The sequence below is a fragment of the Mytilus californianus genome, unplaced genomic scaffold (assembly GCF_021869535.1).
Source record: "Mytilus californianus isolate M0D057914Y unplaced genomic scaffold, xbMytCali1.0.p SCAF_4, whole genome shotgun sequence".
Lineage (NCBI taxonomy): Eukaryota > Metazoa > Mollusca > Bivalvia > Mytilida > Mytilidae > Mytilus > Mytilus californianus.
The window spans coordinates 44,718,793-44,736,372 of record NW_026262690.1 but is presented as its reverse complement, the minus strand read 5'-3'; the positions used below and the strand labels follow the sequence as shown (position 1 = coordinate 44,736,372).

Sequence of the window (17,580 nt, the reverse complement as noted above, 5' to 3'; positions counted from 1 at the left end):
CATCCATACCATGGACTTTTTGTACAACTTAAGGTTCAACATTAAGTATTGACAAATAAAGCTGTGTTTACACAAAAATGTTTACTTTTGAGTGCAGACAAACCTGTGCACCTGGAAAAAGTTATAGGCATTGGGCTGGTGGACCTAGATAAACAAGCATTCTGTGAGTATTGCCTGGCAATACATAGTCCCCTACCGGTTAAAAATTCATTGTACTGGAACAAAATGCTAACTTGATCTATAACTTGTAATGGTGTAAACTATATAATTAATATCAAGTCAATATCTTCAAGCATGACAAAAAAAAAATTTGGAAAATTGATTATTTGAGTGAATTTTCTATGTCCAAGGACCATAACTGTACAAAATCATCAGACCGGAACAAAATTCGAACTTGATCTGTAACTTATGATAAAACTGTATAGCAATTATCAAATCAATATCTTCAAGCCTGAAGAAAAAAAGTGAGGAAAACTGATTATTTGAGTGAATTTTCTAAGTATAAGGACCATAACTCTGTACAAAATCGTCAGACCAGAACAAAATTCGAACTTGATCTGTAACTTGTCATGATTAAACAATACACCAAATATCAAATCAATATCTTCAAGCAGGAAGAAAAAAGTGTGGAAAACTGATTTGCTGGACTGAAGGATGGACAGACACAGACAGACAGAGGGACAGAGTGCAAACCTAAAGTCTCCTTCGACTTCGTCGGTAGGGGACTAATAAAATTTTAATGCATTTTAAGCATAGAAAATTAAAAACTTTCCTGGATTTTGATGTGGATTTTTCTTCATTCCTACAGAGAGTGCCAAAATAAAATATGTTTGGAAAGATGTTTGAGATGTTCCACTCATGTAATCATTTGTAGTAAACTGTATTGATTGACCTGGAAATTAGATATCTACACAACACAACTATATGTTGATGAAACTGTGTACCTGAGGCCTCAATTAAAAAATCTTTGTTTCCCCACACCCCAACTCAAAAGTTTTGCTGGTGGGTAGGTAGGAAGGTGTTTTTTTGTTTGTTTTTTTTTTAAATATATTTGTCAGACATACTGACATATAGAAAGCATAATGCGTCAAAAATTGGTAACTACGCTAAGGGTACTTCTTTTTTTGTGTTGATACTATTTGTCAAGCTTTGTGTTCACCTTTATGGTGAATTGTATCCTGTTATTGCAGCTTTGTACATTTTGATAAGTACTGTATAATGTATTGCATACAAAACATTCTCATTACTTACAGTTTAATTGTGCAGTTTTTGTGTAACAGTAACATGTTGATATTCTTTATACACAAAGAAAATAAACAATTTTCACAATTCTTTCCAAATTGATTGTTTTCCAAATGTATACAATCTGTTGTTTACTAAAGTTTTTGTTTTTCCTGTGTGTGGATATTTTATCCTTACACATGAAGAGACTGAGAGGATAATTTTGTCTGCCATTGATGCGGATCAATTGGAACTACTCAGCCTTTTTCGATTTTTGTGTAGCGAAAATGGCTGAGTAGTTCCGATTGGATGTAGATTCACATTAAATAAGAAGTTGAATCCGGATCACCATTTCTGGAAATAAGAGTTCGGTCAGACGAAGAAATTTTTTTTTAGAAAGGACCCAAAAAATGTTTTCATTCGGCAGACTTTTTTCCAGTCGGTCGGGGTGTGGGGAAACACACCTAATTTTTATTTTGGCCTTAGTGGACTGTATCAACTAAATATAGTGAAATTCAGGAGGTTGTTCCTTATGTTTAACTTTACAGTACAACCTGTGACTTCCTCTTAGTTATGTCCACCCTCTTGTATGGTCACCATTGAATGGTGGCCATTTATTGGGGTATTCAATCTTGAGATGTTGGCCATTTATTGGGGTCATAAAACATAGGTTGATGTTTTATCTAATTATGTTACCTGTTGAAATCAGTCAGGGTTGAAGTTTTCAGCTTGTATGTTTCATTAAAATTTACCTGTACAGGTAACTCAGATTTCTTCTCAAATTGACATATCACCTTTTCTTTAAAATGTAGAATAGAATGTTGTTTTAGTCTTTGTTAATTCATATCATTTGTTGATTTTTCTGTCTTTAAATTTACATATTTCCTTTTTTTTATAATGTTATTTTTTATTTTTTATTTGTTTTTTTGCTTCTTATTCTTTTAATTTTTTCTTGGAAAGAATCTTGAGTAGAAATGACAAAAATTCAACGATAAGTAAAGTTTTTGCCTAGCATTTGAAAACAAAACAGAGAATCCTTTAAATAATTATTTTTACAGTAAAAAAAGTTATTGTACATGATGTACATGGTATTCAATTGTTTGTTTACAATATTAAATGAATTATTATTAATTATAACTTATAATCATGCAAATGATATGTTTAAAGGAACCATGAAGCAAGTAATTTAACAAGAATGTTTTTTAACTAATTAAAATTATCAATATCATGAATATCAATCCTTTTACAATAAATTTAGTTAACAAAGTTGTACAATCTATTTTCATGATTATTATTCAGGAAAACTAAAAATATCATTATATGGTATAGGAATAAACTATTTTGTACAGAGGCAGATCCAGAAATACCTTTGCCAAGAACCAAAAGCTTGAACTAAATAGAAGTTATAGGGAGGCTGTTGAGAGGCTTAATGTGAACTTCTTAACATATCCGGTGACCTGAGAGTGCTGGTATTAGAGTAGGACTCCCCTACTGTATAAAGGTTGCTGTTTGTTTATATATACATACCCATGCAGAGTCAAGTTTCAGGGGTACACAGTTGGCCCATTGCATGCCGAAATGTGTACCTGATACCACATGCCAACATTTTTTTAACAAACAGAAGCTTATGTACATGTTTTGCAAAATTCAATGAACATGATGAAGTTTGACAAGATTATTGGCTTGATTCATATATAAAAGTCTTTAACCTGAGACTGAACCTAAATGTTGAGGATGCCAACAGAATGTTGAACTGATATGTCTCACTTCCATGTCTTTAGTAGACTTAATCTGACCAATTTCCGTAGTGTGACATTTTTCTTTGGTATGTATTTGTCACTAACTCTTCCTCTGTATTTAGAAAAGTGCAGATTTGCAAATTCCTTCAGTCAACAAAATTGTGACATTATACAGATGCAGTAACATTAATTGTACCAATTTTACTGCACCAGAGGAACAATTAGGCAACTAATGTCTCTTCAGTGATGGTTGAGGCTTAAATGTTTGAAAATCCAAAACACTACATGTTGCAAAACTAAACATTAAACTGCAACAGGATTTCACAAAATTTCAACAAACTGTCGTTGTACTAACCTAAAATTCAATATTTAAATTAGAAGGATGTGGTACGATTGCCAATGAGAAAACTATCCACTACAGACCGACTGACATATATGAAAGCACATCATAGGTTTGTGACACAGAATAAATATGGTCAAAGAACTGAAAATTTTGAAATTGAACTTTTACCTATTTAACATGTTTAAAGTAAAATTTTGGAGAAGATTGAGGAGAGATAATTCAAATGTTGAAAATTAATTCAAAATCTTACAATTTTACATATACAAGTAACAGGGATGAAATCGGTCTCCAAAAAAAAAAGCGGAAATGGCTTTCCTGGAAGTCAAAATATGGTCAAAAAAATAAATAAAATGCTCCGCTGGGTGCAGCTTGATACGACCGCAGAGGTCGAACCCTGAACAGTTGGGGCAAGTATGGACACAACATTCAAGTTTGATACAGCTCTGAATTTGGATTGTGATTAAATATTTGACACAGCATAGGTTTCTGACACAGAATGTGGTCTAAGAACTTAAATTTTTTTAATCTACCTATCATGGTCCAATATCCAAAATATAAATACATGGTTAGATTCAGCATATCAAAGAATCCAAAGAATTTAATTTTTGATGAAATCAAACAAAGTTTAATTTTGGACCCTTTTGACCTCAATGTGGACCAATTCAATAAAGGGGACAAAAAATCAAAATACATGGTTAGATTCAGCATATCAAAGAATCCAAAGAATTCAATTTTTGATGAAATCAAACTAGGTTTAATTTTGGACCCTTTGGACCTTAATGTAGACCAATTAAAAAAATGGGACCCAAAACTAAAAATCTAAATACACAGTTAGATTTGGCATATCAAAGAACCCCAATAATTCAATTTTTGATGAAATAAAACAAAGTTTAATTTTGGACCCTTTTGACCTCAATATGAACCAATTTGATAGGGGGGCCCACAAATAAAAAATCGAAATACATGGTTAGATTCAGCATATCAAAGAACCCCATATATTCAATTTTTGTTGAAATCAAACAAAGTTTAATTTTGGACCCCAATTTGGACCAACTTGAAAACTGGGCCCAAAATCAAAAATCTAAATACATGTTTAGATTCAGCATATCAAAGAACCCCATATACTCAATTTTTGTTAAAATCAAACTAAGTTTAATTTTGGACCCTACCTTAATGTAGACCAATTTGAAAACTGGACCCAAAACTAAAAATCTAAATACACGGTTAGATTTGGCATATCAAAGAACCCCAATAATTCAATTTTTGATGAAATCAAACAAAGTTTAATTTTGGACCCTTTTGACCTCAATATAAACCAATTTGATAGCAGGGCCCACAAATAAAAAATCTTAATACATGGTTAGATTCAGCATATCAAAGAACTCCATATATTCAATTTTTGTTGAAATCAAACAATGTTCAATTTTGGACCCCAATTTGGACCAACTTGAAAACTGGGCCCGAAATCAAAAATCTAAATACATGTTTAGATTCAGCATATCAAAGAACCCCATATATCCAATTTTTGTTAAAATCAAACTAAGTTTAATTTTGGACCCTTTGGACCTTAATGTAGACCAATTTGAAAACTGGACCCAAAATTAAAAATCTAAATACACGGTCAGATTCGGCATAACAAATAAATTAATGTGGTCAAAGATTTTACAAATCTAATGCGTCATACTGTGCAATTAAAGATTACTTCTTGAAATTTTTCAATATTTGAAATTTGAAAAAAAAAAAAATATTTGAAGAATAATTCTTTTTAATTTCTGAAATCTGAAATGAGAAAAAATTGACCCCTCATAAATTCTTTTTACCCCCCCCCCCCCTTTTCCCCCCAAAAAATTCTTTCCCTCAAAATATGGTCATAATCTCAATTCAAATTTCCAATGGAATTTGCAACCATAATTACCCATTTTAAATTTACCATAGTGCTAACTTAATCTATTTTATAATAGAATTTAAAATATGGTGTCAAATCTTTCATATGAATTTTTTTGTAAAAAAAAAAAGATGCAACATTTGCAGATATTTTTACTGGTCTTCCTTTATAAATATGCATTTCTTTAAACATAATTTAAAAGCAGTGTAAGGGAAGTAATCAAAAGTTGTATGTGGATTACCTCCCTTACACTGTTTTAAATTGTCTTAATTGTTCATTAACCATTACTTTATACATAATTTAAAAGTAGTGTAAGGGAGGTAATTCAAATGATGTATTTGATTTATCTCCCTTACACTGCTTTAAATTATGTTTTGTACTAAAGTATTTGTCCATATAAAAATGCTTGTTTTTTGCCCCTTTTTTGGCCCCTAATTCCTAAAATTTTGAGGCAATTACCCCCAAAATCAATCCCAGCATTCCCTTTGTGATATGGAACCTTGTGGTACAATGTCAGAGAGATCCATACACTAACACACAAGTTATGCCTGGAAGTTACAAAAATGCTTATTTTTGGCCCCCAATTCCTTAACTGTTGGTACCATAACCCCCAAAATCAATCCCAACCTTCTTTTTGTGGTATTGAACCTTATGGTAAAATTTCATAGAGATCCATTCACTTAAACTAAAGTTAGAGTGCGAAAACCAATGTGTTTTCGGACGACAACTACGCCAACGTCGTACCAATATACGATCGCAAAATTTTTTTGCGGTCGTATCAAAATGATGGAAAAAACATGCACTCAAACATGTCAATTAAAAACTTTCATCACTGAAATAAATATAACATCTTCAAGTAAATAAAAATGACTTGTATAATAATTACCCCTGACTGATGTATATATGTTAAGAACATTATGAATGTAGCGTGGCCAAAATGTCTCCAAATTTTAAAGCATTCATTATCTTAGCTGCGGAACTGTAGCTCATATGTCCTTATGATATTTTTTGACAATTAGCGGACCATAGATCTATGGTCCATAAAATGGTCAAACAATATAAGGACTTATGAGCTATAGTTCCGCAGTTATCATTATCTAACCTCATATATTTTCTACAGCATAGTATTTTCATTGTTTATACCTTAGCAGACAATGATAAAATTATGGCACTGGCTACGATTACGTTGAAATGTAACAATAATAAAAAAGTTTTTGTTACATTGGACATTAATTGCCGGAATGCTAGGCTGGGTTAGGAACCGATTAATTACGAACATAACAATAAGATTTGTGTCTACGGTTACATTATGTTATTGTTAAGTTAATGCACTTCAATGTATGCTGGGACTAGTAATATGTATTACTAGTAAAATACAACTTGAAAACTTTTATTCGTAACAAACACGCATATAGAATTTCGCAGTATTTTAAGTTGGGGGACAACTCTGCCGGGAGACAACTCGGACCATCAATAAGTTAACTGCTGTCAAACTTTGCTTTTGATGTATCAATTTTTTGCGAACTGCATTTGTTCATAATAACTGAATAAAATTTTATTCTTGATATTGTTTTAGTTTTGATTCAAATGCATCTAAAGTTTTAAATTCTAAATTTCACCCAAAACAAATTTGGTAATAGGAATCACTTTGTCCATTGTTCAAAGTATAATGACAGTAATAAGGGTAAAGGTGTGAAGTTAAATACATAGAAGTGAACACTTTTTTTCTCTAAACATCGAACCATTGAACTATATTTTTCGCCATTGGCACTACTAAACTGTAGTATTATCTTGAAGTAGGTTAAACGTTTAATAAACATGATAAATCTAACGTAACAATAACGAACGTAACCGTAGAAACAAATGTTATTGCTATGTTCGTAATGAATCGGTTCCTTACCCAACAAATCATTCCAGCAATTATTGTCCAACGTAACAATAACTTCTTTTATTATTGTTACATTTCAACGTATTCGTAGCCAGTGCCTAAAATTATATGGGGACGAAGTCCCTAATTACAGTAGAAAAATCAATGAAAAAAAAAAAAAAAAAAAAAAAAAAAAAAAAAAAAAAAATCAATCTACTAATGAACTCAAGATCGTTAACTTTTTTTCTTCTAACTTTTTCTATTTTCCCGCATCTGTGCAGAAATCTTTTCCAGTATCGTTTATCTCGGGATTTGAGTAAAATATTATGGGGGACGTGCCTTATAACATTAAGCAAATCAAGAAAACTAAAAATCAATATAAAAATCAACATACTAATGAAATCATAGTGTTTCTTTGTTTACATTGAAAATAATGTCACAACTAAAGTCCCTAACACCAGGACCAACATTGGAAATGTTTCCGTATTTCTGTTTCTTTTTTTTAAAACAGATTCTTAGCCCCACCCAACGCAATTACGACTGGACACAATTAAGAACGATTTCAAATGTTTGCCCTCTGAAATCATATTTATATATGATAATTAATAAATGTTTCTATAAATAAAAACCCTACTAAAATGCCCTTGTGTTCATGATATAATAATTCATATGCACTTGGTGAATGTTGATAACGATGTCAAAATCATTCTGAAAATATTAAAAGAACAACACTCTCTCCTGGAAATTATAAAAAAAAAAACTTAAAATTAGGTGCATATTGCCTTCTTTTGTTAATATATAGAAAGAAAAATGTCTCTTGATTCTGTTCATATGAGTGATGCCTTTTATCTTGCCCAAATAACCCCAAAATTAACGTTTTATCGACTCTTGTGACCCTAATCATTGTCAAAAGAAAATATGGTAACTTTATTGAAAAGTCCAGAGAGCTCCGAAAGTAATGTTGAACTATATAAAAATAAAATGCTCCTGCTGGGCGCAGCTTGATACGACCGCAGAGGTCGAACCCTGAACAGTTGGGGCAAGTATGGACAAAACATTCAAGCTTGATACAGCACTGAATTTGGATTGTGATTAAATATTTGACACAGCACAGGTTTCTGACACAGAATAAATGTGGTCTAAGAACTTAAAAATTTATAATTTACCTATTCAAACCATATCATTATTATTTGCTTTTATATATAAATCAGAAATAACCAATTTAAAATGGAAAATTTTAAAGAAAAAAAAATCCCCCCCCCCAAATTTTTTGAACCTCCTTATGATTCATCACCCCCAAACTTAATCCCAGCCTTCCCTTTGTGGTATGGTACCTGCAGTACAATTTCAGAGAGATTCATACACTTTAACACAAGTTATTGGATGGAAACTATAAAAATGCTTGTTTTTTGGCCCGTTTTTGGCCCCAAATTCCTAAACGTTTAGGGCAATTACCCCCAAACTCAAACCCAGCTTTCCCTTTGTGATATGGAACCTTGTAGTACAATTTCATAAAGATCCATACACTTACACACAGGTTATTGTCTTGAAACTAGAAAAATGCTTGTTTTTTGCCCCTTTTTTGGCCCCTAATTCCTAAAATTTTGATGCAATTACCCCCAAAATCAATCACAGCCTTCCCTTTGTGGTATGGTACCTTGCAGTACAATTTCAGAGAGATCCATACACTTGAACACAATTTATTGTCTGGAAACTAGAATAATGCTTGTTTTTTGCCCTTTTTTGGCCCCTAATTCCTAATATTTTGGGCAATTACCCCCAAACTCAATTTCAGCTTTCCCTTTGGGATATGGAACCTTGTAGTACAATTTCAGAAAGATCCATACACTTACACACAAGTTATTGTCATGAAACTAGAAAAATGCTTCTTTTTTGGCCCCTAATTCCTAATATTTTGAGGCAATTACCCCCATAATCAATCCCAGCATTCCCTGTGTGATATGGAACCTTGTGGTACAATGTCAGAGAGATCCATACACTAACACACAAGTTATGTCTGGATGTTACAAAAATGCTTATGTTTGGCCCCTTTTTGACCCCTAATTGCTTAACTGTTGGTACCATAACCCCTAAAATCAATCCCAACCTTCCTTTTGTGGTATTGAACCTTATGGTAAAATTTCATAGAGATCCATTAACTTAAACTAAAGTAAGAGTGCGAAAACCAATGTGTCTTTGGACTATGATGACGACGACCAACGACGACGACGATGACGACGCCGTCATACCAATATAAGACCGCAAAAATTTGCGGTCGTATAAAAATCATAGGTGAATGATTGGTTCACCAACCAAATGGAGAAACTTGAATTTAGTGCTCCTTAGAAGGAGGAACTTACATAAAAACTAAACAATTCCAAAATCTTTCCTTTACACATGACAGACATTTTGTCTGCAAAATAAAGGCAACAGTAGTATACCGCTGTTCGAAACTCATAAATCGATAGAGATAAAAACAAATCCGTGTTACAAACTAAAACTGAGGGAAACGCATCAAATATAAGAGGAGAACAACGACACAACAATAACACAACATTAAAATGTAACACACACAGAAACGAACTATAATATAACAATGGCCATTTTCCTGACTTGGTACAGGACATTTTAAGAAAAAAATGGTGGGTTGAACCTGGTTTTGTGGCATGCCAAACCTCCCGCTTTTATGGCAACGTCAAACACAACACCAAAAACGACAACATCACATGACAGGACCACAATACAAATAAATGGGAAACACAGCTGAAGTATTTGAAGAAAAATACAAACTTGCACTTCTTATTTTCCTCTGGAAATGTGTTTGAGATTGGATTAATGTATGTTTTATCAATCTAGGTTGTTGTCATTGATTTCTTCTGCCAGATATATTAATATAGTGCTGTTCGGAATTGCGTCCATATTTGGCTCCCTTGACCTGTAAAACCAGGTCACGCAAATCTTACTAAAGTATCCTAGCGTGAATAGAAAATTATGTAGGTTATGATGCAAAATGGAAAGCCTTCATACATCTTAAATTCTATGGTATATACAATTCAAGAAAAGTCACAAATGAAAGTATTCAACAAAAAAAAAATATTATCAAAGTTCAAAAATCGTTCCTAATTGTGTCCAGTGAGGCTAAGTCAAAATAGGCTTCAATTTAAAAAATAATGTATACAGACTTCGTCCCCTTTCACCTCATACATGTCATATTACCGATTCATAAACGTGAACTCTTGCATGATACACAAAATACGAATGACATCTCTATTCAAGGGCAAAAACTTCCGTAAAGGGAAACATAGAGGGGGGTGGGGGTAGGAGGGGTCCTGATCCCGAAATCCCGGCTTAAAAACATGGAATCCGGAGGTCACGAACTTAAAAAAATTTAAATCCCGACATCCTGAAATTCGAAAAAAGAATTCGCAGATCCCGAAATCCAGAGCTCAAAAACACCCGATCCCGGAGTCCCGATAAAGGTCCTACCCTCTTCAAACATACACATCAACAATGTTAGCAAATAAAAAAGAAAGCAATCGAAATATAATTCTCATGAGAAGTATTTTCAGACTTAGGTTTGTCCCCTCCGTAAAATATTCAGCATGCCTTCAGAATATATACAAATATTGTCAAGCTTGTCAATAACGGCCAGGTACCAGTCCTCGTCTCATGGGTTTTCGGGCTGTTAAGAATGCATTGTGACTTCATAATTTCCATTGAAAAAGCATGCATAGTACGAATGCATATGACGTACGAAAACATAGGATCTGACCATACATGTATTTTTTTATAGAACAGTGGAAAGAAGGATGTTCGAGATATGATACAGTTACGGTCTGTGATTTCCCAATTAATTATGAAACTGTGGCGATTTCAACTTCAAAATCATTTGATTAGTGCAGGAGGTTAACGATTTTCTTTAAATATGTAAAGAAGAGAACCTGTGGTCTATGAAAGCTGCTGTTTCTGGAGTCAATCACAATAGATTCAAGTGCGTTTTATTTTACAATCACTCGTTCGTATCTCTCTAGTCTTGTCTCCGTCATTTATCGGAAAAAGTCAGAGATGTTGCGCAAAAACATAGGTATTTCGGCATGATTCATGTTCGCCCCAGGTATTTTCGCCCTGATTCTCGTGTCGCCAAAATTACATTCGCAACCATTCACGTTCGCCCTCTCTGACGTTCGCACCCTGGGTCTGTTCGCACCTTTTTTTTGGGGGGTGGGGGTGGGGTGGGGGGGGGGCGGGTTTGGGGGGGGGGGGGGTGAAATAAATATTTAATCGTGTTTAAACTAGTGTATTCCTGTAAATAAGTTTTTTTTATTGTTTCAAAATAAAGTGACATTATAAAAACGTAAGCAGGTTTCCTTTAGTGTTTTATTAATTATTTTGACGAAATGAATCATGATTAAAAAATTGTCATGATGATCTTGGACTATTATACAATATATGGTGTCCAAGTGACGATCAAAGCAAAGTTCGTTCATCTTAAACTATGAAAGAAAGGCGAAAGATACCAATTCTTCATTGAGTTTACGTATACGCATACCAAGCTAACTACTTGCAATATTAACATCTAGTTATAACAACAATCATGATTTCAAAACACAGAACAATAATACCAAATGTGTCTTTGTAAATACCAATTAACAGTAATCATACATAATTAACATTTAATAATTAATTATCAGATCACCAAATAAAATATTTCATTTAAAAATCACGAATTTTTATTCATAAAAGTTTAAATATTTTGATAAATACATCTAAAAAAACAGTATCAAAAGAAGAATAGGGTCGTTTCTTCCTGATTTTATGAATTATAAATCGAGTAAAAGATTATATGAACATGATGAACTGTTCATTTTTTCTAATTTTTATTTGGTCAGGAATCTATGAAAATTCTGTATGAAATTTAAATTGAACATTATCTCAGTGGGCACTCAGTCGTGTATATTATATAAGAGGGTCGTAATAGGGCCGGTACCTTCATGACGAATAACGGTAAACAATCTTGCTAAATGGCGTTAATAGTAATTTTTGGTGCATGACGATAAAGTGTACATTTTCTTTGTGACGACAAAAAAAAAATCGACTGAATGATTGACGAATCACGATATATTAATTTTTTCCAAAAAATAACGGTGACGGATAATTATTTGAGACCCGTGACGAATTACGAAAAGGAAATTTTGACGAATCACGATAAAATTTTAACTAATTTGACGTTAACGGTAGCCGAAAATGACCGTTTGACGCCGGACGGTAAAGGGCATACCCTCATATAATTCCATACGGTTGAACGTAGTGACTTTGACAAAGTCCTACGCCAAATACTATATTATACAAACTTAATTTTTATGGTATACAAAATGAAACATTAAACAAACTGCACACAAACACAAACACTAGTCCTGGATGGAGAGTCATCAGATCAAGTTGATCCAGTTACTTCTGGTGTCCCACAGGAAACAGTTCTGGGGCCTGTTCTTTTTCTGGTCTACATAAACGACCTATCAGAATATTTGAAATCCAGTAAACTCAGACTGTTTGCAGACGACAGCATCATATACAAAACTATCAAATGAAATCTAAAAAAGATTGTGATAGCCTTCAGAAAGATCTTGATGCTGCTGCAAAGTGGGAAGAAGACTAGCTGATGGCTTTCCATCATGACAAATGTACAGTTCTCACTGCCTCGAATAACAAAACTCCTATAACACATAATTACATTATTCGCAGTCATACCTAAAAATCCGTCTCTTCAGCAAAACATCTAGGCATTACTCTTCAATCTGAATTAAAATGGACTCAACATACAAAAAATAGTATCGCAAATGCAAATAAAACATGTAAAGCCTAGGTTTCCTTAAAAGAAACATCAAACACCTATCATAAACATTAAGTCACAGGCATATACCTAGCACTGGTACGTCCAAAACTAGAGTACGCTTGTTCGGTTTGGAATCTCATACTGCTGAACACTGCACTAAACTTCAGATGGTCCAGAATCGGGCTGCTAGGTATGCCTGTAATTGTTTATCATATAACACCAGTAGCGTTACAGACTTGCTTAATACTCTGAACTGGCATACCTTACAACAACGCAGACTTAAAACCAGACTCATAATATTCTATAAAATTGTACACCACATCGTCGCAGTACCCTCAGTATCATAGGTACTTGGGGAGAGGACAATATTTTTTAGCCCTCCCCCTTTTTTCTCCAAAATCGGTTATTTATATATTTATACTAGTATCTATATAAAACAGGTTCAGATTCAATATTTTATTAAAGTCTCACCACCATCAGTGACCGCTGTGGATAGTAAACTTGGAATTGATAGTAAATAGCAAATACAAGTTATTTCTTCTATATATATGTATGTTCATATGATTCAGAAAAACGCGTACATAATTGAAATTAATAGAAAACAAAAAAATAACCAATTTTGGAAAAAAGGGGGAGAGCTAAAACCAATTGTCCTGTCCCCAAGTACCTATGCTCAATATTACTGTAACCAACAGACAATATAACCCGGCATACCCATCCATATTCTTACAGACATCTTCTTACATCTTAAGACTTCTACGAATATTCATTTTTCCCTATTACAATTACACAATGGAATTTACTACCTTTAAATGTAGTACTTTCCCCTTCACTCAATAGCATGATGCCGAGTGTATGGAAAGCAATTTCACAGTATGACTGCAAAAATAATTTCTAGTGACAAAAGCTATTAGATAGTACTACATTTTGATACAATCGAATGTTTGGTGTAAACATTCCTAAGGTGCGTTCTTTGAACTTAGTATGTGTTTGATGAAGATCTAGCAGATAAAATTACATTATGGTAGAAATATGGGACGCAGGACCGAACTTGTTTCTTTTTACTGTCATCGAAATAATGAACAGTCCAGAATTTTCATACTGTACGATGTTTTTTTTTTTTTGCTTTAATATTAAGTACTTTCTTCTTTTTTTTCAATACTCCGAACGAAATTTATCGGCAATTAAGAATGCTTACCCCAGAAATTCGATACTTTCCCACTGTATCATCATCCAATAGCTATTAATTAAAACAGAGTCTATAATCCATAGCCATAAAGACCTGCCGAGACAATGGGTTGGAAAGTGGGTACCCCCAATTCCCATTTCATTGAGTATATCTTTTTTCAATACTTCGGACGAAATTTTTCGGCCTTTAAAAATGCTTACCCCAGAAATTCGATAACATTCCACTATCCCACTGTAGCATTATCCAATATAGCTATTAATTAAAGCAGAGTCTGTAATCCCTAGCCTTGGAGACCTGCCGAGACAATTGCTTGAAAAATGGATATCCCGATTGACCATTTTGTAGAATATGGCTTTTTTCGATGCTTCGGACGAAATTTTTCGGCCTTTAAGAAAGCTTACCTCAGAAATTCGATACTATTCCACTGTAGCACTATCCAATAGCTTTTGATTAAAGCAGATTGTAAACAGAAATTGCATTGTCGGTATTAGATGATAAGATAAATTTAAGATAAATTTAATACATCACAAATGTCAGATAAATAGTCGTAAATACGAATAATATCATAAATGACAATTTGTTTGAATCGTCATCACGATTTTTCTATTGTAAATGCTAGTTACAAAACTGTAAATATAAATGAGTTAGAAATTGTGAACAAAAGTTATAAATTTGTTAATATGATATAAAAATCTTTGATTTTCTATATTAGTCTTTTTTTTCGAACAAAAAAGTCAAAAAAAATTAAATTGTCGCTCAAGTAGTTTTCCAAACGCAATTGCAGGATGACGAATTGCAGGATAGCTTTTTATAAAGAGAATTGCAGGATGAAAATTGCTGGATAGCTTGACTCTAGTGTAAATATTTATTGATACATATCCTACGCATGCACAGCAGTTAGTAATCATAAAAAATCTGATGGATAACTGGATACGTAAGAAGAAGTAGTGAATTAGAGGGAAATGTGTTTCCTCGTCTTTTTCGTGATATATAGGTGTCGTACATAACGTACGGTCATTTTCCCACCGAAACGGGGTTCCGATCATTCAGCACGACAGCGCAAAATCGATCGGCACTAAAATTACTTTGTATATTTTTCTTAAATAAGTACCTTCTTATTATTATTAATAAAATAAGATTGATAGGACTGGACAGTTGTTTTCTTTTTGGCATTATTATGTTGTGTGCCGTATAAATCATATGATAATGTGTAGATATATATGCATATAATATATGTGTTTGTTTAGGTGTTCATGTGTGTAACATATGTTATAAACTCACGACAGCGGCGTTGTCTTGTAGCTTTGAACTTTAATTATGAGTTTTGTATTTTTCATACTACATTATATAACAGTAAATATGACAATGCATATGTCTCTGCTTAAGGTTAATGTATAATTTGTCCCTTTTTCGACTTCCAGATAGTGAACCGATCTCGTTTTTTTAATGTAATTAGTTCCACACGAAAACTTTGCGCAGTGTTGGGAAACACATAAATTTCATACCATGGATTTATATGCTGCTGCCTAAACAGGTTTTGTGTAGCTTTAAAGGATTCGGCTCATAAATCGTAATGTCTTATTTCCTTTGCTAACTGTATTATTAATTTGTCTAACCCAGGTTTAGTTGTTACTGAAACATTACGCCTATGTATTTGCTGTCTTCGAGAGTGTCTAGTCACTCTAGTGTATGACAGAGGAGATTTTTCTTATTACAATGTATTTTTTTGGCGTTGAACCTCATTCGCAATGTGTTTTCCCAGTCTTCCAATGAGAATAAATCAATATGTCAGTATTCACCTCTGAAGCTAACAAAACCTTTAAATAGACTTATTAAGAAGGGATATAGTTACGATACTGTTGTCAGGTCATTAAAGATTGCATATTTTGGCGTTAATATTGATTCACTTATAGGGTCTTTGCATCGGAACTAAACACATTTATTTAAAAACCAGTTGTTGGCATGACACGGGTTATGTTCTTCTCATATATGTTATGACGGTATGATACTAAACCCCTAACGGGAAGGATTGTGCCTGATATTCATATGATGAAGACATAATCTTTCAATCAGTTTAATTGAAGTCTGGAGCTGGCATGTCAGTTAACTGCTAGTAGTCTGTTGTTATTTATGTATCATTGTCATTTTGTTTATTTTCTTTGGTTACATCTTCTGACATCAGACTCGGACTTCTCTTGAACTGAATTTTAATGTGCGTATTGTTATGCGTTTACTTTTCTACATTGGCTAGAGGTATAGGGGGAGGGTTGAGATCTCATAAACATGTTTAACCCCGTCGCATTTTTGCGCCTGTCCCAAGTCAGGAGCCTCTAGCCTTTGTTAGTCTTGTATTATTTTTAATTTTAGTTTCTTGTGTACAATTTGGAGTTTAGTATGGCGTTCATTATCACTGAACTAGTATATATATTTGTTTAGGGGCCAGCTGAAGGACGCCTCCGGGTGCGGGAATTTCTCGCTGCATTGAAGACCTGTTGGTTACCTTCTTCTGTTGTCTGTTCTATGGTCGGGTTGTTGTCTCTTTGACACATTCCCCATTTCCATTCTCAATTTTATGTAAACGGCGTCTTTTTGGTTGGAGATGTTTTGAAAAAGACGACTGACATCGGCAAATAATTTGGTCTTTTATGGAGTTGCTGTTTCTGGCATGTCTTTGATGTAGGCCAGGAATTGTAATGGATCAATTACTATTCCTTGGGGTACGCTAGAGAGTACTGGTACTTCACCGAGACAGCTCCCCAAGTATAACGCACTGTTTTGTAGTGCATCTCTTCAATCTTGTGGAACTTCGCCAGTGTTCAGTGATGTTTGGTACAGCTCTGTAAGAATGGGAACACATTGGTTTGATGATGATTTCAATGTAAACAAATGGTATTGAATCACGACCAGTGGCTTTTATGCGGTTTAAAGCTTTTTAATAGATTATTTTCACCTTTGATGATAATTTTGATGTCGTCCATCCTAGAATATGGACCTTTCCCTTTATTTGGAATGGTTTAAAGGTAAATTTTTTACAGAGACAAGTGCATGTGAATGACCTGCAATAAACACATATTTTTTGTATTTATCAAGTCAAATCATATCACACTATAACGACGGTAACATCAACCTAACTAATAAGTTTATGCTAGGGAAGTGAAATCGTGCAATGTTTTTTTCTTCAGAAAAAAATATTAATATGATCCCTCAAACTTTACCAAAAAGTTGAATATGTTTTATATACTAAAATTGCTAAATTTAACTATAAACACATGAACATTGACTATTAGAATCTTCAGAAATGTATCGCTACTAAATAAATGTCTTCCCGTAGTCTAATTCGTCGACTGTATTTCCGTATACAGTGACCCTCACCATTTTTAACAATATTAACTTATTTTATGTGGCTTGAAGTAACATTGAACATTGATGTAAATCGTCCTCAGAACGTTTCGAACTTTATATAAGACAGTTGACCCAGGGCTGCATATACATTGCTCAGATGT

General features: G+C 33.4%; 1 protein-coding gene across 4 annotated transcripts in view; it reads right to left on the bottom strand.

Moving 5' to 3' along the window:
• Positions 1-11,118, bottom strand: part of LOC127738084 (uncharacterized) — a 91,862-nt gene extending 80,744 nt beyond the window's left edge. For all 4 annotated transcript variants that reach the window (XM_052249180.1, XM_052249183.1, XM_052249181.1 and 1 more), the window contains exon 1: positions 10,997-11,118. The gene's annotated coding sequence lies outside the window, so the exon portion shown is untranslated. The remainder of the gene's footprint in view (positions 1-10,996) is intronic.
• Positions 11,119-17,580: the final 6,462 nt, after the last annotated feature.